Source organism: Heterocephalus glaber, unplaced genomic scaffold (assembly GCF_053883595.1).
Source record: "Heterocephalus glaber isolate CG9 unplaced genomic scaffold, H.glaber_assembly_v1.0 deba00001479, whole genome shotgun sequence".
Classification (NCBI taxonomy): domain Eukaryota; kingdom Metazoa; phylum Chordata; class Mammalia; order Rodentia; family Bathyergidae; genus Heterocephalus; species Heterocephalus glaber.
Window position 1 is genome coordinate 10,915,953 of NW_028258316.1, and position 21,976 is coordinate 10,937,928.

Sequence of the window (21,976 nt, forward strand, 5' to 3'; positions counted from 1 at the left end):
AAAAAAAAAAAGTGAGAAAGAGGAGAAATTGGAACCCTTGTGTCCCAATGGTAAGAATGCAAAATCGTGTTGCTCTTTTGGAAAATAGTAGGGTATTCTTCAAAAAATGATCAATACCAGGTGTGACAGAAAAACATTGTGAGTGTTTAAATTTTTTAAATGTATTAAAATAAAAGACACATTGCCATTTATCCCTCTCAAAGTATTTCCCTTCAATTTGAGCACACTTATTCCATCATTCTTGCCACTTTCTGAAGCAGTTCTGGAAGTCTTCTTTCATGAGTGTCTTTATTTGTGCTGTCGCAGCTGCCTCAGTGATTCAAAACTTTCACCTTTCATCGTCATTTTGACTTTGAGGTAGAGCCAGAAGCCACACAGTGCCAGATCTGGTAAATAAGGTGGATGAGGATGCACCATGATGTTTTTCATGAGTATAAGAAATGATGTGCATAGAAAAAGGGTCTGAGAAATGGGCAAATGGTATTATCCTCCTTCATGACAACACTTTGTGTCATGCATCACTTCTGGTACAGGAATTTCTGTCAATTTGCAAAATGACAAATATTACACTTGATCTTAGCCGAAAGGCTGAGAAGCAATTACGAAAAGACAAATATTAATATGATTCAATACATATGAGATTTCTAGAGTACTCAAATTCATACACACAGGAAGTAGAATTATGGTTGCTAAGGACTAGAGGGAAAATTATTGTTTAATGAGTGTAGAGTTTCAGTTTTGAAATATGGAAAAAGTTACGGAGATTGGTTACACAATAATGTGAATATACATACTGCCACGGAACTGTATACTTAAAATGATTTTAGGGGGTAGGGGTGTAGCTCAGTGGTAGCACACTTGTCTATCTGCACTCAAAACTCTGGATTCAATCCCTAGCATGGAAAAGAAAAGGAAAAAGTTTAACACAAGAACTGAATGACTTCCTAGATACAAAGTGCTTAGAAAGTATCTCGGGGATAGATGTGCCTAGAAATTCAGAATTTTTCAGAGTTTATAAAATATATATCACTCCTATACCATATTTTATGGGGTGGGGGCTGATTAGATGGGGCAAGAGAAGGGGAAGTTTTGTGAGGAGATGACAATTCAGCTGGGTCTTCAACCTGAGAACAAATGAATGAACAAATAGTGGGAACAAGGCCCACAAGAGCATTTTGGTGTCAGCAGCCACTTTCGCAGAACATGAAGGAATGAAAATGAAAAGAAGGAAGGAGAGAAAGAGAAGAAGATAAAAAGGGCAGGGGATGTGGTTCTGTGGTAGAGCATTTGCTTAGCATGTGTGAGGGCTTGGCTTAAATTCCCAGCACTACAACACACACACACACGCACACACACACACACACACACACACACACACACACAAGTATAGCTGGTGGAGAGAGAGTGAGGAGGCTGGGAGGTTTGGCAGAAACCAAAAAACTGAGGCCTTGCATGTATAGCTGAGTTCCCAGTCTGTCCTGCAGGCAATATGAAGCCCTGGTTTTCACAGGGAAGGGCCAGGTCAGATGTGTGTTGTGGGGAGACCCAGGTGGATGAGACACATTTCCAGTGCCTGTCTAAACCCAGAATCTCTCTGCCTACAGCCTCCCCCAATCCACCCAGACCACACATGGAAATGAGGCTGCTTTGGCATGGTTTGCCTGGCACAACTAAACTTCTAGAAAAATGTATCTGTAAGAATTGATCGTGTTGTGGCAGGAAACCAACAAGGAAGCAGACAAGTGTGGCTTTGAGGAGTCAGTAAACAAGTCTCTGTGGGCAACCCCCGACCACAATTTCCACTTCTGTCCCCGGGATTCTATGGCATCATGGCTGAGCTGGCCCACGAGATGGGCATGGGTGCAGAAGGGCTTGCGGCCCAGCTGCTCCTGGTCTCTGATCCGCAATGGCTGTCACACACACTCAACAACACCCATGTGCAGCCCAAACAGACACTGTTCACTTCTCAAGTTGGTTTCAAATTTTGCTCTTTTTATTCCTGTTTTTCATTTAGATTTTTGGCTGGTTCAAGTTCGACAGGCAATTTCAACACTGAGATTGAAGGGAAAGAACACAGCCTGTAAAAGAGCAGAGGGTGTGTGTGTGTGTGTTGTTAGTTTCAGAGAGGCTCTGCAAAGACACATCCATGAATTGAGCCCATCATCCAGGTCCTGGTTTATGGTCCTCCACTGTCTCCATCCAGCATGGCTCCTGCAAGTTCCTGGTCTCCTACCCTTAATTCATAACCCTGGCCCTACCCCCAAGGCATCTACTCTTGTGTGTCTAATATGTGGACTTTCAATCCATATTCTATATCTTTATTCACATATATGTAAATACAGCACACTGCATTGATTTGACTGTGCTTGTTAAAATTTGTAGAAGTGATATGTTCTACATCTAATTCTTGCTTTTTTCTTTTGGCAGTAGAAGTAGAAGTAAGTCATTCCCTTTGATGGGTATAAGATTTCATCTCATGCATTTCCCATGTTTTATCCACTTCCCTACCAATGGATATACAGTACAGTTTTGTTTCCAGTTCTTTCCCATTGTAAACAATGCCGCAGTGAACATCTTCCTTCTTGGCTGGAACAAAGGCTGCACAACGAACAGAATCTGGATAGACTTCATCTTCAAACACTGGGTCACTGTGAGGTCTTAAGCCTCCACGCCAACATCTGTTAAAAGTGTGGTGGAGGGAAGGGAAGTAATAACAACTATCTTATCAGTAGGGGCTCCTCACACCAGACTGTGTGCCTAGTGAGAGAAGGCCACATCTGCCTTCTTCACAGCTCCATCCTCAGCCTGGCACAAAGTAGGTTCTCAACAAACATGCCTGGGACTAAATGAGTGCCGTGTGAACTACCTGAGATACTGCTTAAGAAAGAGCCATGGAAATGGGAAATATGCATGTACCGATGGGTTATTATTCATCAGCATTTAAATAAAATTCATGATTTATAACTCCAATACAGTGAGCTAGATTTAAATGCGATAACACCAGGCTTTGTATTCCGCACGTGTTCCTAGGTTTACTTCCTTGTGCTCTGCCTACCTGCCTTCCTGTGCACCAGGAAACGCTTTCTGAAAATTAATCAAGCAGGCCGACTTGGGGTTGGGAAATATGGGACTGGCCTGCCAGGCCAAGGTAGGGCAGCCTAATTGTCCCCTTTGAGATGGGTGTCCAGGAGTCACTCACCGCCCCCATCCTCCCGTGGGCCACCTTGCCCTATAAAACCCTGGTAATGCTGTGCACCCAGTAAGGTGTTGTGAAGATTAATTATGGCTTGTAAAGGGCTTTGAAGATGAAAAGTCCTTGTTATGGAAATAAATGGCTTGAGAAGCAAAGCTTTCTTCAAGCCTCCTTGGTCTTTCTGCCTTCTCTTTGCTGTTCTTGACTTCTAAGAACCCCGGATGAGTTCAGAGGTGAGGGTGATCTCATCACTTGTGGGGGAAGCAAAGGTTTAGCACTGACTTCCTCGAACAGCACAGAGACTCCTTGCTGCTAGTTTTAAAATTTTAACTCCTGCTCTATCTCCTAACTAGCTGAGCTAAGCTGGTTCAAAATACATTAAACAGATTCAGCAATGGGGTGGTGAAATGTGTTTCCGGTACTGAGCTTCCTGCTGCCAAATTTAATTATTCAAATTGGTTTTAAAAATTGGGTTTCTCCCCCCCCCCATGTCTTCTCAGATTTAGAGGTAGCTGAAGTGGAGGGAATAAGAGCCAAAGGTGTTGGTGTCGGGTGGGTGTGAGAGTTCAGATGCCAGCTCAGCCTCTCGCCAGCTATGGGCAAGTTATGTAACTGCCTTGGGCCTCAGTTTCCCAATCCGTCAACTGGGGACAATAGGGACTAATTGAATAGATGCAGAAAATGCACATTAGAAAGCTCTCAATCAGCACTATTCATTAGCACTAATACAATCAGCGCTGGGGGAAAGAAGGTAGCTCAGCGGTAGGGTGTTTGCCTAACATTTGTGAAGCCCTGAGTTCAATCCCTAGCACTGCAAAAGTAATAATAACACAACAAATCCACTGAGATGGGAGTATCATCTCATTTGACAAATAAGGAATCCAAGCTCAGAGGGGTGATGTATCTTACCATGGCATTTCAGAGAGGGGTGACATGCCAACATTCGAACCTGGATCTGCCTGACCCCAAGCCTGATCACCCACATATCTCTCATGTCTGACTGGAAGCTGTTTCAAATTTTTTAATTTTTAGTGCTGAGAACGGAAGCCAGGGCCTCCTGCATGCTAAGCATGCACTTTTCCACTGAGCTACACCCCCAGCCTAGAAGCTTGTTTTCTAAAACTGGAACTGCAATAAATCCCAACACATACAGAGAGAAAGAGGGAGCCCAGCAGAGTATTGGAGCTGGAGACCGGTGGCACGGACTTGTCTGCTCCCACGTTCTGCATCACATTGCCATTCCATATGTTCGCTCTGCACTTCCTCTGAGGTTAACACTTGCTTGCCCACATGGACGGTGCTGGCTAGGAGTAGGGCTTCTCACACACCACCATGGGGCCAAAAATGTCACCACTTCCAGGGCTTCTGACCCCCAGGGGAGCCCCTGCTAGAGCTGGAGCCTCTCCCCAGGTCTAGGCTCAGAAGTCTCGCTTTCACTTGGATCAACCTCAGCCTGGCTAGATCCCCCCTGGAAGCCAGGCCCTCTACTCATTCATTCACACTTTTCCACACTTTATTTTAATAAACATTTGCACAACTCCCACTATGTTCCCAGACACAGATTAATCCCTGTTCGATGTTTACTACCCATCAGGCACTGCACTTTCTAGCCATTATCTCATTTAAACCTTACGACAGAGCTTTGATGTAAATTTTAATACCACCTCCATTACAGTTAAAGGAAAAAGACTCAAGGTGCAAACAAGTGCCAGAATACAGAATGGAACCCAGATTTTTCTGACTCCATAGCCTGTGCTCTTAATCGTGACAACCTACTGCCTCTTTGAGGGTATGCACAGCATCATATTGACTTCTTATCTCCAGCCCCTACCATAGTATGCAGTAGGTGCTCAATAAATATTTGCTGTTGGTTATCTAGGCAAGTGCTAGATAATTGCTAACACGTGGACAGTTCTCCTTAAAGTTTGCAAAATGCCTTTCATTATCCCTGCCTTTTGAGTTAAACAACGGAGGTAGGTTTTATGTTCCCACCTCACAGATGAAATTTGCAAAGATAAATAACTCATTTGGGGCTATGGAAAGAATACGATGTAGAGCTTGGTTAAGACTAAAGCTCACAGGAAGACACAACATTCACTGGAGCTGCCAGGCAGAGAAGTGTCTGTCTGATTGAAAAAATACAGATATTACAAAGCACTAGAGCTTACCCTGAGATCATATGCCCAGCACATGTTTTCTGAAAACATTCACATCACTTACACGGTTGGTGTGAGGTTTCAGATATTAAAATTATGAAAAACCAAAGCAAGATGTGACAGACAGAGATGGAAAGAGAACAAAGTAAGTTCAATCTTGTCACCACTTCTCTTGAGCACAGTTCCCTTCCCAGAAATCTCTCAAGAGTCCAACTTGCCAACCTGACTTCATCTGGAATGGTACAGACCGTGGCTGGGAGCCATGTTATAAATGGGCAGATTTCAAGATGTGAAGCCAGTTTCAAGTACAGACTCAGTTAGTTGCCAGCAGTATGACCTTAGATAACTGCTCTTGGCCTCATTGTCTGCACTGGTTGAGTGGAGATAAACCACTCATTTGCTGGAATGATGAACATACTATTTAACATCTATTTAGAATTGTAGGAAGTAAAAAGTATAATAGTCATTAAATATAACTGACTGAAGCCAAATTGTGCTACAATTATAAGCAACCTATAACTTCAGTGCTTTAACACACATGGTTTCCTTCTGACTCATGTTTCATGTCCATCATAGGTTAACAGGGGGACGCTGTTCACTGTGGTTACAAAAGCCGAGGGAGCAGCCACGATCTTGTTTGTGGTCATTGTATCCAATGAGAAAGAGGAGTCTGGATGGTCTCCCACTGACAATTAAGTTTACCGGCCAGGAAGTGACACATGTCACTTTTGCTCACTGGCCAGAATACATCACATGATCTCTCTGACCATCAGGGAACCAATAGGTGCAGCCCTACTTTGTGCCTAGAGGGAGAAAGATTCTGAAATATTTGTTGAATGGTATCCACTCTCCATTGAGCCCTTATCTCGTGCCAGCATCTTACCCAGGGTTTTCTGGAGATGTCTCTTAATGCCCTCAATGATCCCCTGAAGCAGGGACTAGTATCTTCTGTTTATACTTGAAAAACCTGGATGCTCAGAGATGTGAAGCAACCTGTTCAAGGCTGCACAATGAATAAGTGGCAGGATGAGACTTGATAAGGTAAGAATCTGGGCCCATTCCCCTGAGCTGAGCTGTACTAGGCAGTTGTCACATGAGATGACCAAATACATTGCTGGAAGACAAACAAGTATTAACTGAGCTCCTCTGATGTGTGAGTCCCTTTACTGTCTTAGTTATGCATTAGAGTTCACTTCTATGTTAATAATAAAGGATGTGAGGCTCAGAGAGGTTAAATAACTTGCCAAGGGTCCAGACCAGAGGCAGTTCTTGAACTCGACTCTTTCTGAATCTAAGCTCAGTGTTTGTTTCACACTCACTTTATTATTTATCATCATTTATTACAGTGATAAAGATAGCACTGCAGTGTGGGAGGAAGTAGAGGTAAAGAATGGGCATTAGAGCTCCAGTGGTGGTGAACCTATGGCACACGTGCTGCTGTTTATATCATTGAAAGTTCTAAAAGGTTCGCCATCACTGACTGTAGCCAGCTTTGGATTTGAGCTCTACCACTTCCTCGCTGTGTGACCTTCCCTGTGTCTCAGTTTCTGCATCTGCAACATAGGGCTGACAATAGTGCCTACTTCATGGGTTGTGGTGAGGAATAAAGGAGGTCATGATTGGGATGAAAACAATAGCTCACATTTTCCATGAATTTACTGGGTTTAGATACTGAGCTGAGCTCAGAGTTTTACATGCATCTTTGTTTTCCTTTTTATAATTTTCTTTCAGATTTATTTTTGGTTTACAGAAAAGTTGCAAAGATAGCACAAAGAGCTCCCATATAGCTTCCATCCAGCTTCCCTTAAGGTTAGTATCTGGCATAAAAAACAAAGAACATTTGTAAAAAAAAAAAAAACAACTAATGTTGATATGATACTAGTAACTAAACTATATCTTTTTTTTTAGGGGAAGTTTGTTATTGTTGTTTTTGTTATTGTTGTTGTTTTGAGACAGGATCTCACCATGTACTCTAGGCTGATCTTGAGCTCACGATGTAGTGCAGGCTTACCTTGAACTTGAGGTGATCTTCCTGCCTCAGCCTCTTGAGTGCTGGGATTACAGGCATGTACCATAATGCACAGCTATTTCATCTGTCTTTCCAGTCATGTTCTTCTTCCATCTCATGATTCAATCCAGGTTGCAACATTACATTTAGTCATCATGCCTGCTGATTTTTTTCATTATTGGAGATCAAACCCAGCACCTTGCACATGCTAGGTAAGGGCTCTACCACCGAGCCACACCCCCAGCCCCTCTGCTCATCTTTATGTGCATTCTTTTATCTCTAATACTATTGAGGAAACTGAGGCTCCAATGAGTAAGTCACTGGTCAACGTCTCACAGCAAGGTAATGGAGTTAGAATTCAACCTCAGTTCTGTCTGACTCAAAGCCCACGACTTTTTATCCATTCATAAAGAAATTATCAGAAAGAAATCCAATGTTCTGAATAAGATCAGCACACAGAGAATAAAAAGCTCAGGGGGAAAAATTCTAAAGCATAGCTAACTGGCTTTACAGCTTTAGAATACTAACTCGGCATGATCTACTCGAACCACAGCCCAAGTCTAGGTAATCTGTTCAGTAAGAAGAGACTTGGGCTGGCAAGAGTGCACCAGGGGAGTCATGGGAAGAAATCAAGCTAATCTCTGCCTTGGACACGGGCCCAAAGGCTTCTGCAAAGGGTCAGGCCCTGCTGGTCACTCCCTGGCAGTGAACCCAGTTGCCGAGCATCCTGAGCAAAGCAGGGAATCAGTAGGATGTGGCCACTGACAGGGCCAGAATTCACTTAACTGGAGTTTCCTGGCAGCTCCCTCTGCCCAGGGCATACAGTGTAGTGGCTGCAACCAAACCAGCCCCTGAATTGTTGACCTTCATAATTCTGTAAGTCATTCTGCTTACCTGGCATTTTATATGTTCAAGCTCCAGAGAGGGAGAAAAGTGAAATAGAGAGTGTCCCCATGTTTGTTTCTTCAGGGGAAAGGAAGAGATCTAGATAGAAGATTGAGGAGGCCCAGGGATTTAGCTCAGCAGCACTGCACCTGCTTTGCAAGCGCAAGGTCCTGAGTTTGATCCCTGGTACCACCAAAAAGAAAGAAAAGAAAGAAAGAAAGAAAGAAAGAAAGAAAAGAAAGAAAGAAAGAAACAAAGAAAGAAACAAAGAAAGAAAGAGAGAAAATTGAGGGAGGGCCCCTGATCCTGCCTGGCCCCCAAATCCTGGCAGTTGAGCCAGGTGCAGCTACTGTAGCACAGGGCTGGGCACAGAGCAGGTGCTAATGACCATATGTCGAATGTGTGAGGAAGTGAATTAACTAAGCAATTTACATCCACTCCGGCAAGAAACTAAATCAATTTATTTATTAGGCCTCTCCTTGCACCTGTTGACCCAGTTCCCCGGGCCATGGCAAGATTCTCCACGGGGAGATTTCCATCTGTGGGTTGCAATCCCTCAGCTCAGAGAGGCGACACAGAACCTGGGAGCTTAGGTTTGAGTCCCAGCTCCGCTATCTACTGACTATCTGACCTTGGGCAGTTCCCTTAACCTCATCTGCAAAGTGGGGATGAAGGTTATGATGATATTATCTATGGCAGATATTTATACGAAGATTTAAAAAGTCAAATTTCAGGGAGCTCATATGAGGATTATATGTGTACAGGTGTGTGTCTCTTAATCTATTCATCTGACATTCAGCTTAATTTAATTTAATTTTTTGGTACTGGGGATTGAACTTGGGACCTTGCACTTACAAGACAGGCAGAAGCACCACTGAGCTAAATCCCTGGCCCTTAGCTTAATTTTATAACTTAGCCTGACCCATAGGAAGCACCTCACAGGGTTACCTGTTATAGGAAAATTTCCATTTCCTCTCTCCCTCAGGCCCAATTCTGATTTAAATTCCCCACTAAATGGAATTTAGATGCACACTATGTGAAATGTATTATAGAATCTATGTAAGTGAGAAAATATCAAATGAGCTGTGGAATCAATATTTTTAAAGCCAAATAATATGGAAGGTCTTAAGGGTGCATCACAGAGAGTAAGGAAAAGGTCTATTTTTTTTCCATCGAAATACATATATGTGTATATTCAGAGTTGTGATGTAAAATACATTCTTCCAGGGAGTCACCATGCATAATTGGAAAGCCATTGTCTTGAGAGAGAAATTTGAACAGACTTCCTCAGAGAGGGGAGGGCTGGCCAGCCCGGATGGGCCATGTGGACTACTTCTTCCTTCAGGGGTCTGTCGCTGAACCACCGTCTCTGGAGAAGTGTTCCTCTTCTACTTTGTCCCTTCAGGCTTGCACAAAGCCTCATGGTTTCTGCAGAGAGCTTATTGAACAGAGCCCAGACAGGCACTGCCCTGGGCCTTCTGCACGCCTTAGCTTTCATAATCCTTCCCATCGGGTGGTCCTCAGAGTGTGGTCCCTCTGCAGCAGCATCATGCCCAGGGAGCCCATTAGAAATGCACATTCTCAGGTCTCCCCACAGACCTACTGAATCAAACCCTGGGGCTCGCCAACCTGTGTTTCTCCATGACTTCCAGGCACCTCTGATGTCTTCTCAAGTTTCCCAACCACTGGTATTTGAGGAAACTGCTTTGCTTTTGGGGGAACTGAGGCTTAGAGAGAGGATATGACACCTCCACAATTCCAAGAATCTAACACTGTCATCACACAGTAGTGCAACTGTTTATGTGCTTGGTCCTCATACTAGGTAGGTGTGAGTCCTTCATAACAGGGACCAAGACTGGTGATTTTTTTTGTTCCTTTGTTTGTTGTCTTGGTACTAGGGATTGAGCCCAGGGTCAATCTACCACTGAGCTACATCTCTAACCCTTCTTATTTATTTTTGGAGACAGGATCTTACTAAGTTGCCCCAGGCTGGCCTCAAACTTGTGACCCTCTTGCCTTACCTCTTGAGTAACTGGGATCACAGGTGTGCTCTAGCATACTCAGATGGATACTTTTTTATTTTCTACCCTTTACTATTGGGTCTGGTACACAAGTGCTCTGTGACCTCCATGGACTGATAAAAATCACAAAATGGATTAAAAATCAGCTCAGGTGATTTATCAGGTTCAAATGGGCATAACTACCCAAAGTAGGTAAGAGCCAGGAAATGGTTAACAATTTGATAAAGTTTTAAAAAAATTCTCTACTAGTTGCGAGACTTTCCAATAATGAGAAGTCAACACAATTAGACAAGGCACTAAATTTTTGTGCAGACTGCCAGCTGTCATTCTTCCTCACTAGCTCAGATCAAAGAAATGTATTTTATCTCCTAAGTTATTAGACACGACAGGGCCATTAAGTGGAGATATTGTCATAAGAAATATGTTGCTTGCTTTGAAAATAAACATCTCACCTTTTGCTTCTTTCTCTCTGTGAAAAAGCTGAAAGAAATCAAACTTGAGACTTTCCAACAGGCTAGTAGCCTAACATCTTTTCCTCCAATCTGGGATTTTAGCTGCATTCTGGCCTCTCCTCCTTCCTCCTGATCCAGGAAGCCTGTGGAAGTCACAACTATGGGACTGAGAGGCCAGGCTAAGAGGTCCGTGAGCTGTGTTCCATCCTGGTTTTGCCAGTCTTAACCCAACTTGCTACTATTTCAGGGCTCCACTTGCTGTGTAGGGAGCACCCCTCAGAAGTCAGTCTGGTGCTTATTCTTAGCCTCTCTGCATCTCTGACCTGGTTCTGAAAGAGCTCACTCTCCGTTTCTCCAAGAGACAAGGCCCTGTTTGTCTGGACCAAAAATGGGGTTGAGTTGGTCATATAGTTGGCAGCATCAGATGAGCACATGGCAGCTGAGGGGCTTCTGGGAGAAAGACTACGTCACTTGGGGTCCCAGGGAGGAAAGAAGGATGTTTGAAAAGAGGACACCAGATGGGAGCATAAGGAAGGGATATTTCCACAGATGGAAAGGCAGGGTTAAGGGATGGCAAAGCACTCCAGGATGAGCCAAGCTGGGAGCCTTTATGGTCCTTAGGTGTGAAGAGGCAAGAGATTATTGGAATCTGATGAGAGTCCTAGCTGAGGGTAGACAAATGCTACCAGAAGGAGCTGTGGCCACAGAGAGAAGTAGGCAGCCTCTGCCCAACCACAACAAGCAGGAGGAAGACCCCCTCTCTCCCCTCCTACCATTCTGCTGATACTTCCTGTGGCTGAACTCAACTAAAGTCCAAGGGCACCAGAGCCTGGCTGGGGTCCTCTGGCTGTGCAGAGTGGCAGGGAGAGAAGAGTGGATCTGGGGAGTCACCAGAGGACATCACACACACACTGAAGCCTGCCAGCCAGTGAGGGAGACACGCCCAGACAAGACAGACTTGGGGTGACAGAGACCTGCAGAAGTTTCTCTGCAGGGATAGGGATGATGAAGACCAGAAAGAATTTGTCATCAAGCTGTCTAGTACAATGAAGAAAACTTTAAAATGCTGGTACGTGGACAGAGCCACGGTTGTGGGTCCCATGATGCAGGTGCTGATGAGGCTCATGCCAGAACCCCATCACCTGGTGAGGTTTGTGTGCCCAGAGAGCAGAGGGCTATGTCCTTGAATTGGAAGAAGCCAAGGGCATCATTGAATTCTGTGACACTCACCCCCACCAACAGAGCAAATTAGGGGGTGAGTTCTCCTCACTTCACAAGGGTGATGAGGAGGGCTTCCAGCTTTGCAGCTCCCATGGCTTCTTATTTTTTAGTTTTTAAAGAAATATTTTCACTACATAGTTCTGGCTGGCCTTGAACTCACTATGTAGCCCAGGCTGGCCTTGAACTCAAAATAATCCTCCTGCCTCTGCCTCCCAAGTGCTGGGATCACAGGATTGCATCACCATGCCAGGTATTCCCAGGCTTCTTGCAGGCCCAGAGGCCCACCTCAAGCGCCTCTGCATGGGCATGGGGCACTGTTAGGTCCTAGCCTTCCAGGGGAGACACTCGGCAAGGACCAGGTCTGTGATATGGACACATACAAACACACCCCATGGACTCCAGACTAATTGCTTGGGACTGCAAAGGCCTGGATTTTTTTAAATTAAGAAAAAGAAGACTCAAGGCCACCATGCTTTGGGTACTAATACACTTGTCACAGGCAGGTGAAGCCTGGGACCTTGTCTCATCCTTGCAACTGATCTTTGAAGTAGGGATTCTGCCCCCACTTTTACAATGGGGATTCAGTTCTGGGAAAGCACCCCCAGGCAGGCCACAGACTCTCCTCTCCAGGTCCTCCCTCATTCCTCGGCTTTTTCCACAGCTGCACCAGCCTCCTTCTTGGCTGGACCTCACCAACTTCCTCCTCGCTCCAGCATCTCTGTGCCTGCCCTTTCCCCTGCCTGGAATGTCCTCCCCCCCAGATATCCATGTTACTCACTCATTCTTTTGCTTTATTTATTTGTTTGTTTTGTGGTACTGGGAATTGAACCCAGGGCCTTTGGATTGAGCATTCCTATTCTTTTTGTTTTGTTTTGTTTTTTTGGTACCGGGGATCAAACTCGGGTCCTTGTGCTTGTGAGGTGACTTGTCCAGTGACTGAACCACTGAGCTCCCACTCGTTTTTTATTTTGACACAGGCTCTCACTAAGTCTCAAAGCTGCCCAGGATGGGCTCGAACTTGCAAACCTCCTGCCTCATTCTCCCAGAATTTCAAGCATGAGCCACCATGCTGGGCTCCTTCACCTCATTTAGATCTTTGTTAAATGCCATCTTTTCAGAGAGCCTTCCCTGAGCATCTAATGTAAAATGTTGTCCCTCCCTCCTGACTTTATTTTTTATTTTATTTGGTTTCTTCATGATACTGGGGAATGACTCAGCCTTTTCTAGTTTCTTTATCTGACTTATCTTTGCCACAAGCTGAAAGGATCCTGTTCTTTTTTTTTTCTTCTTCCTTATTGAATACCTGCTCCAGGCTCCAGGAAGGCAAGGATTTTGTCTCATTCTTAGAATAGGTTCCTAAGTCATAGAGAATTGTTTAATAGTACTTCATTCTTTTTTATGGCTGATTAATATTTGACATATATGGTCCACATTTTTTTTTTATCTATTCCTTTGTTAATAGATGTGTTGCTTCCATCCTTTGGCTCTTATGAATAATTCTTTTTTTTCTTTTGTACTGGGGATCGAATTCGAGACCTTGTGCTTGCAAGGCAAGCAACGGAATCACTGAGCTAAATCCCCAGCCCCCCTTATGAGTAATTCTTATAAGAACATTTGTACATATTTGTTTGAATATGTTTTTCAATTATTTTGCATATATGTCTAAGAGTAGAATTGCTAGGTTATGTAGTAATTCTATATTTACATATGGGGGCTTTTAATAAACATTGTAGAATGAATGGACAAATGAGAGAAAGAAGAATGAATTAAATAATGAATTTTAAAATCTAGATTGTTATTCAGTGGTAGAGGGGATGCTTAGCATGCATGAGGCCCTAGGTTCTATCCCTAGCACCAAATAAAGAAAAACTAAAAATCCAGGTGTTTCCGATTCTCGGCCTCCCTCTATCCTGCCATATTACCTCCCTGAGGATGGAAAGGAGCTGAACAACCCTGGGCATTCTTTTTTTTTTTTTTTTTTTTGGTACTGGGGATCGAACTCGGGTCCTTGAGCTTGACAGCAGGCAGCAAAACCACTAAGCTAAATCCCCGGCCCAACCCTAGGCATTTTTAGGTCTCACTATCTCAGGACAGTACCATGTGTAATACGTGTTCAATAACAATTTGAGACCTATGTAACTGATGCTGCAGTCGCTATAATTGTGCACTCATTTTATCCGCATAGTTGGTTGTTAATGTCGGGTAGAGTCTGAGATAGGAAATGACTAGGCCAAAGACCATGAACTATTGAAAGGTTTTTAATACAAACACTGTATTGCTCTCCAGAAAGGCTGCAAAATGTTCACCAGCACTCTTGAGAATGTTTGGGCTCCAAATTGATTGCTCTAACTGGTGGCTGATTGTTTCCTGTTTGAGGGGACTTTCTTCAGAATATGTCTCTATTTTTTTTTTTTTTTTGGCACTGGGGATCGAACTCCGGACCTTGCACTTTTGAGGCAGGCGCCAGAACCACTGAGCTAAATCCCCAGCCCTATGTCTCTACTATTGACTCTAACTGGGTAGCAGGACGATCACTGATTCATCAATTGATTGATTGTGGTGCTGGGTATTAAACCCAAGGCCTCGAGCATGCCAAGCAGGTACTCTACCACTGAGCTATACCCCCAGCCCCAGGATGCTTATTATTGTTGCTTTTTTTCCCCATTTCTGGGCCTCAGTTTCCCCACTCGGGTGATGCACTCCTGCTAATATGGGCTACTTGGAGTTGAGGGTCTTCTTTCTTAGACCCTTGGACATACTGAACCTCCAGACAGTTGGCACCTCTGTACTCACAGGCCTCAGGAATGAAGCCTCCCAAATGAGGCTGAATTAGTTCTCCTGAAGAAAATGCCTACTTGGAAAATAACTTCCCATGTCTGTGCAGACATGGGCTTGCCATCCTAGGGAGATGTGTCAAAATGTGCTGGGCTTGGTGGCAAATGAAGGCTGGGTGGTTTATTACTGCTATTAGCAATTATTTGTATGAGGCCATTATGGTTTATATTTAGATGTCTCCCAAAACTTCAAGCAATCATCGGCAGGACCATTGGAAGATATTTGGCTTATGGGGCTTATAGCTGACTTGCTGTCAGGAGGTGGGGCCTGGTCAGAAGAGGTGGGTCACTGTGCGCATGACCAAGAAGGCTCTATCTCTGTCCCCTCCTCCTCCCTTCCCTCTCTACTTCCTGTATGCCATGCCATGCCCCTGTGCCATGCTGCCTTGCCTTGGAGTCGGCAGATTATGGACTGAAACCTCTCCTCCTTAAATTGTGGGTGTTAGGTGTTGTGACTTGGTAATGAGAAGTGATTATATGAGGGGCCATAGGTGTACATGGCCCCTGGCAATGCCAAGGAGGCGGGGACAGGGCTCAGTGTTTCTGCCTTCGAGGCTGCAGATGGGAAGTGGCTGGACTACTGCAAAATAAGGTCTACCTGGCTGGGAGAATGAGCAAGAAAGATTTTTGAAGGGCCTCCCTGTGCCTAGGATCACACAGACAGGGTCTCATTTAATCTGCTAAATAATTTTAGGATTTAGGTACTTTCCCCCCTCCATTTCTTTTTTTTTTTCCCCGGTACTGGGGATTGAACTCCGGTCCTTGAGCTTGTGAGGCAGGAGGTGGAACCACTGAGCTAGAACCACTGAGCTAAACCCCTAGCCCTCCCCCTCCATTTCTAAGGGAGGAGATTGATGTCTATCTAGGCTGGCTGCTCCTTCTATCACGTGTCCTGTGCATTTCCTGCCACTCGGAGGGGGATGATACCACTGGGAATATACATGGGTGTATTTCCTGAGTGGGGGTTGCAGGAGACAGAGAATTGGAGAATGGGGGACTAGAAAGAAGAATCTGGTAATTTTCCCAAGGTTTCTACGCTCTTTGCTGTAGAATCTTGTCTGACTTTGGAGTTGGGGTGAGCATATAATGGGGATGAAGCAGAGCTGGGTCAAGACCTGGGTCAGAATCCTTGAATAGTTCACTTCTATCTCTGAGCCCCAGTGTTCTCCTCTGTAAAATATGGGTAAGAGCCCCTTCACTTCTGGTGGTCCAGGTGAAGATTAAATAAAGCAATGCATGTACAGTGTCTGGTACATAGAATGTGCCAACAATTGCTGAGCTATGGCCAGTAAGAGTTGAGAAGGTACAAAGGAGGTATGATGGGTACTCTTATCCATAGTCACTGAAAATCTTGGTGCCTCAGTTTCCTCATCTGTAAAAGGGAGATGATCGAGTGTTTTCCTAGTGTGTTGTGAGGATTAAATGAGTGAATACAAGCAATGTGTTCTAAGCAGGCATGGGGTAAGCTCTCAGTACATCTCTGCTATGAGTACCTTATCACTCTTGATTTTGGGTTGGAAATGTAGGCCCCATGGACACAATCGGTCATTACCCAGGGGAAAGTAAAAGTCACAAAGAGGAATGTTTGATGTCCCAGCAAGGAGAGTAACAATGCTCTGGCCTTTGGTCTCCCAGTGTTTTCTGTCCCATCGCTGGTCTCTGGGCACACAGGGATTAATTTCATGAATGGCATCTTCAGACAAGGGCTGCCAGAGTGAGGGTGGGGCACGGGTAAATTGTGAGTTCATATTATAGAAAAGTAGAAAACCCCTGAATTTTGCTCCTCTGGGAAAAAAAAAGGTAGCAGGACAGGATGTCACATGTCTTTGATCCCAGCACTTGGGAGGCTGAAGCTGGAGGATTGCTGAGGTTGAGGCCAGCCTGAACTACATAGTAAGACCGTGTATTTTTTTAAAAAGGCCTTTGTAGGCACAATGTTAAATAGCATTATTCATTGATTTGTTGCTAACATTCAGACACAGAAGAGGGAGGCATGGGCACATATATTAAGCTCGGCATATTCTATTTGCTGCATGTAATCCCCACCCCACCCCCACTCCTTGTTCTTTTCTTTTGGAATTAACAAATGTGTATATACTGAGCATCTACTACCATACATGTCAGGCACCATTGTGTTGGTTGGGTCTCTGCCTCCTGGAAATTATCTTACACCAGAAGCCAGATGCCCTTGGATTCATGAAAGCTGTCCTTTGAACAGGAGAGGACATATAAACATTTTCTTTGGTATCTTGATGAAATCTGAAACCAAATACATAGACTCATGGTGTCTTGCCATTCTTCAGGTAGATTACTTTGCTTCATTGGAGTGTCAGCTTAAACGTCACATTTTTTAGGAGACACTAACGGGGTTCAGGATATGTTACCGTAAACTATGGGGCCTCAGCATCTGAGAAAAGAGAAGCAGGAAGGTCACTCTCACCTTCCCCTGTCCTACTCTCCTGAAGCAGGTCATAAGTCTCATTCAAAATATTGCTTTCCTATCTACACCCAGAGGAAAGCAATATTCTTATCTCCAAAGACACAGAGACACCAAGAATAATCTGAGTAAACAGGTCTTGCTACATTCCTCTCAGTTTATTATCGTCAGGTCATTTCCCATTGTCCTTAAGACTGTCCACTCTTCATCAAAGCTAAGCATAAAAATACACATTTACTAGCTGGGGACAATGGTGTGGGCCTGTAGTTCCAGCCAGTCAGGAGGCCGAGGCAGGAGGATCACTTGAGGCTGTGAGCTTAAGTCATAATGAGCCTCATCTCAGAAACAAACAAACCTCACATTTACCATTTTCTTTGAGTCTCCATTTCTTTATGAGGGTGCCTGTGTCACACATACTTATATTAAATACATTTGCTTTTCTCTCATTAGTCTGCCTGTTGTTACAGATGCCTCAGCCATAAACCTAGGTATGGCAAGGAAAGAACTTTCTTTTCTCCCACTACAGCACTGACGGCCACTTCCAGACGTCAGATCCCCCTATTGTGTTCCTTAGTATCATGGACTTCTTTCTCCTTCAACTCATTGCGCTTTGTAATTTTTTATTTGTTTGTTTGTTTTGTTCTCTTGTCTTTTGAGATAGGGTCTTGCTATGTAGTTCAGGCTGGCCTTGAACTCACTGTATAGCCCAGGTTGATGTCAAACTGTGGCTATCCTCCTGCCACAGCAGGATATTATTGAATATCATTCCCTCCACTGGACTGCAAACTCTATGAGGTCAGGATCTGAGTCTTTTTCATTTCCATGTCCCTCAGCTCCATTTGCTATGCAATTAGAAAGCTTTTGACAGAAACTTAGTAAATGAGGAAATGGGCAGGAAAGAAAGCTTTCTGGGGGCCTTAATTCAAAATAAACACAGCTGAGCATCCTGGTACATGCCTATAATTTCAACATTCTGAGAGGCTGAGGCAAGAGAAGATTGCAAGTTTGAGCCCAGCCTAGGCAACTTAGTGACTTAGCGAGATCTTGTCTCAAATTTAAAGAATTTTTTTAAAAAAGGGCTGGGGATGTAGCTCAATGTGAAGTTCCTGGGTTCAATCTCCTGCACCACAAAAACAAACCAACTCTTGCCTTTCTTTTTGAGCAACTGAAATGAGTGAGCAGAGCTTTGACAAACCAATTTGAGCTCAGCTCTTTGGGGGCCAAAGAAGAGACATAATTATTTTTCTCACTTGCTTCCTGTTGCTGGGGGTTGCTGAAGGCGCCTGATCATGGGTTTTGCTGGACCCAGGAAGGAAGCTACTCAGGAATCTGCCGGAGACTGGGCCTCCCCAGCTCTGGAACTCTATCTGGGGTTTATCTACCCTGTCATGATTGGATCCCCACCCAGCCCTCATCCCCATTCTGGAAAATTCTTTTCTGTCTACTTTGCTTTCTGCAAAGTGCATCATCTCTCCCAGAAAGGGCCACAGCCCCATTTTTTTCCCCCACGTAGGGGCCTTGGGCCTGGAGACCTTGGGGTGGACTTGCCAGCAGCCCCCACCTGGCCCCAGCCCTCCTGCCTGGATCCTGGCACAGCCTTGACTTCTTTCCTCAGAAACTGTGCTGCTTGGGCTGGAATCTTGTGACAGTTCCCACCAAACTCCCAAGCTGACTGCAGACATTTGTGCTGTCAACAGAACTGCAGAAAATGCAATTCGTGTTGTTAATGAGCAGCTTGTTTGGGTAAACAAACCAGGTGAGGTGAAAAAAGTGATGGTCTCCAGCAGGAAACACAAGCGAACACTAACCAGATGGAGAGCTGCGCTTCCACACGCTTGCTATTCAGGAGGCTCTGGGTGGCTGCAAGGGACATTCCCGCGCTGCATGTGAGCTGGGGCTCTGTATATCTCCTGCCTGGCCTGGATTTCCTCCTGGGGTGGAAGAGCCACCTTGAGCCCAGCACCACCTTGAGTGGGGTCCTGTACCCCTGGCATTTACCTGCTTTCTCATGGTCCTCATAACCTCATGCAAGGAATGTGTCACAGCTAGGGAAACAAGCTCTGAGAAGAGAAAGAGGCTGCCCAAGTGAGGATGAAGGATTTGAACCCAGGTCAGCCTGACACTTTGGTCCATGGCTTCCCCACCACCCACAGTCTTCTTTGCCCTCATCCCTGCCTCGCCTGCTCCTCTCCATCTAATGGAGGTGTCTTTGGCTGCTGTGCACTGGCTCTCCCTCAGACTGTGTGGTAAGGAAGATGTGGATGCCCACTGAAGGGTTCCTTCCCTTTCTGGTCAGCTGGTGCAGCTTTCTAAAAATCATGCAACAAGCTTAAATGTTGCATCATTTTTCTTATATCAGAAACCTAAAATATAAATAAATTATAGAGCAAAATAAAAGAGAATAGAGAAGAAGAAGATAGATTTTTTTCCAAAAGGAAAGGGGACCAAGAGGTGGAGGGAGGGGAGAGGAGGAGAGGAGAAGGGGGTAAAAAAGGGGCCAGGGATGTAGCTCAGTGCTTCTGGCACCTTCCTCAAAAGTGCAAGGTCCCAAGTTCGATCCCTGGTACCAAAAAAAAGAAAGAAAGAAAAAAAAATGTGTTGTGGACATGTACCAACTCCCCATGATGAATGCAATCAGCATGTACTACAAATATGGACGAATAAAATACAAATTAAATAACATAAGCTATGTGAGTAGATCTTTGACCAACTTCCCCATGACAACAGTGTGTACATGTGCATGTGTGTATGCATGAATATGTACATCCATCTATTTATTCCAAGAGAAACTTGATCATCCTTAGAAAATCAATAACCTAGGGGCATTCACAGTCCTTTCATAAGTTTTCTGCACACTACACATTCTATTTTGTTAGTCTCAGATTGCCCAGGACAACACACACAGACATGGCTGCACTTTCCAAACATGAATGACTTGGGTGATTGCAATGGCTAAATTTGTTCCTCACATAGATAGGGGCAGGAAAAGGGAGGTTTGGATTGCAGACGGAAGTCTACATAGGTTTTTGGCTCTGTCTGTATTGCGCAAGAAAAAACCAAAAACTTATGCCACATTCATAAGTTATAACACTGTGAATTGTTTCCCCTTAGCAGTAAAGAGTAAAGAGTCCATTTAGCTGTCATGGACCACATAACCAGCAGGAGAAGTCGAGGCAGACATTTCGGCTTTTGCTGCCTGGAGCACACATGCTCTGCCCCAAGATGAACTCTCTATGGTGTCCTTGCCCATTTCATCCTAGAAGCAGAAATCAATTACTCCAACTGCTATTAGAGAGATGATCTGGTTGAAGAGGCTTGCTGTGAATGCAGCCACTGTTCATTATTGAGTTCTTTACATGCATTATATCCTTTTTATTACAAGAAAACAGGCTTAGAGAGAGAGAAAGAGCCTGTCACACAGCCAGAGCCCAGTACATGCTGGGGTTGGAACCACGATCCTTTTGGCTCTAAACCCTGTGCTCTTAACCACCAGCTCTCCTGCCTGCCCTGCACATGGCCTAGCTCATGGAAGCTCCCAGATTTTGAGGGGTCATATATTCTATGTGAGGGCCTATAGATGATTTCATTTAGTCTTCATCACAACCCTATAGGGCCAGTGCTTCTGTTATTTTGATTTAACAACAAAGAGACACAGGCTTGGGAAACAGGAGTCCTCTAGCTCAAATGTGGCAGGTGTGTGTGAATGAGAGGAGTTTGTTTTCTGCCCTGCTATCCTGCCATCCAGCTAGTGACATGAGCCCAGAAGCGGGGGGCATCTACTGACAGCACCTCTGCTGAATTCAGAAGCATCTTCACTGAGCAGTTTGGCTCCTTTCATGTAGGTGGAAGACTTTCCTTTGAATGAACCAATTATGTTCAAAAAGCAAAAAATAATTTATGCATATTAGCTAATGAGGATGCTGTTCAGGTTATTTTTAGCTGAGGAGAGGAGAGAGAGAGAGAGAGAGAGAGAGAGAGAGAGAGCACGCGCGCTTGGTATAAATTGTTTTGGGAGAGGCAGCTTGGGAATCAGACAGTCCTTAGCACAGGTTTTAGCTCTCAGCACTGTTGGCTGGGTGATGGTGGGTGGATTGCAAATCGCCTCCCTTCTCCTAATGTGCATCATAGTACCAGCCTTTCAGGTGTGTTGTCAAGGTGGAAAATAGTTCCTCCTGTAAGCAGCCTGAAGTGATCTGTCAAAATGAGTCACTATTCACTTAATCCACAACATCATGCAAACCAAGAAGTTCAAATCTTTATGATCACTTTAAGAATATTCGTGAAACTGTCCAGGCCATCAAGGGAGTGTATATCCAAAAAATCACAAGTAGCTGAAAGATGTCACTTTAAAGAAACAGTGGCTGCCATTTGGTGTCACAATGATGAAGGTGGGAGGCGTGCCCAGGCCAAACAGTGAGCTGGACATGGGGTTGGTGACCCAAAAAGATCGCAGAATTTTGGCTGCATATGGTTTAGAATGCATAGTTATTCTGAGCTTATGGGTTTAAATGTAGATTCTCTGCTCATTGGACATTTCCAGGTGAAAAAGTCACCCCAGATGTGCCACTCATGGTCAGATTTGCCTGTACATGAGTGCCCCTGCTACATGGAGATGATCCTCACCAAAATGGAATGAGCTGTTCCTATACCAAAAGAGAAGGTTGCACAAAAGAAATGGAAGAAATAATAACTCAATACATGGAAATAAATTCAGCATAAAATAAATACAAGTAAAAGTAAAAAAGATTGAAGATAGTATTAGTAAAACA

The 21,976-nt window shown here is 44.4% G+C and overlaps 1 non-coding gene across 1 annotated transcript; it reads right to left on the reverse strand.

Moving 5' to 3' along the window:
- Nucleotides 1-403: 403 nt before the first annotated feature.
- On the reverse strand, nt 404-600 carry LOC147826087 (U2 spliceosomal RNA). Its single transcript, XR_015439892.1, has one exon. It is a non-coding gene; the product is annotated as a U2 spliceosomal RNA (small nuclear RNA).
- Nucleotides 601-21,976: the final 21,376 nt, after the last annotated feature.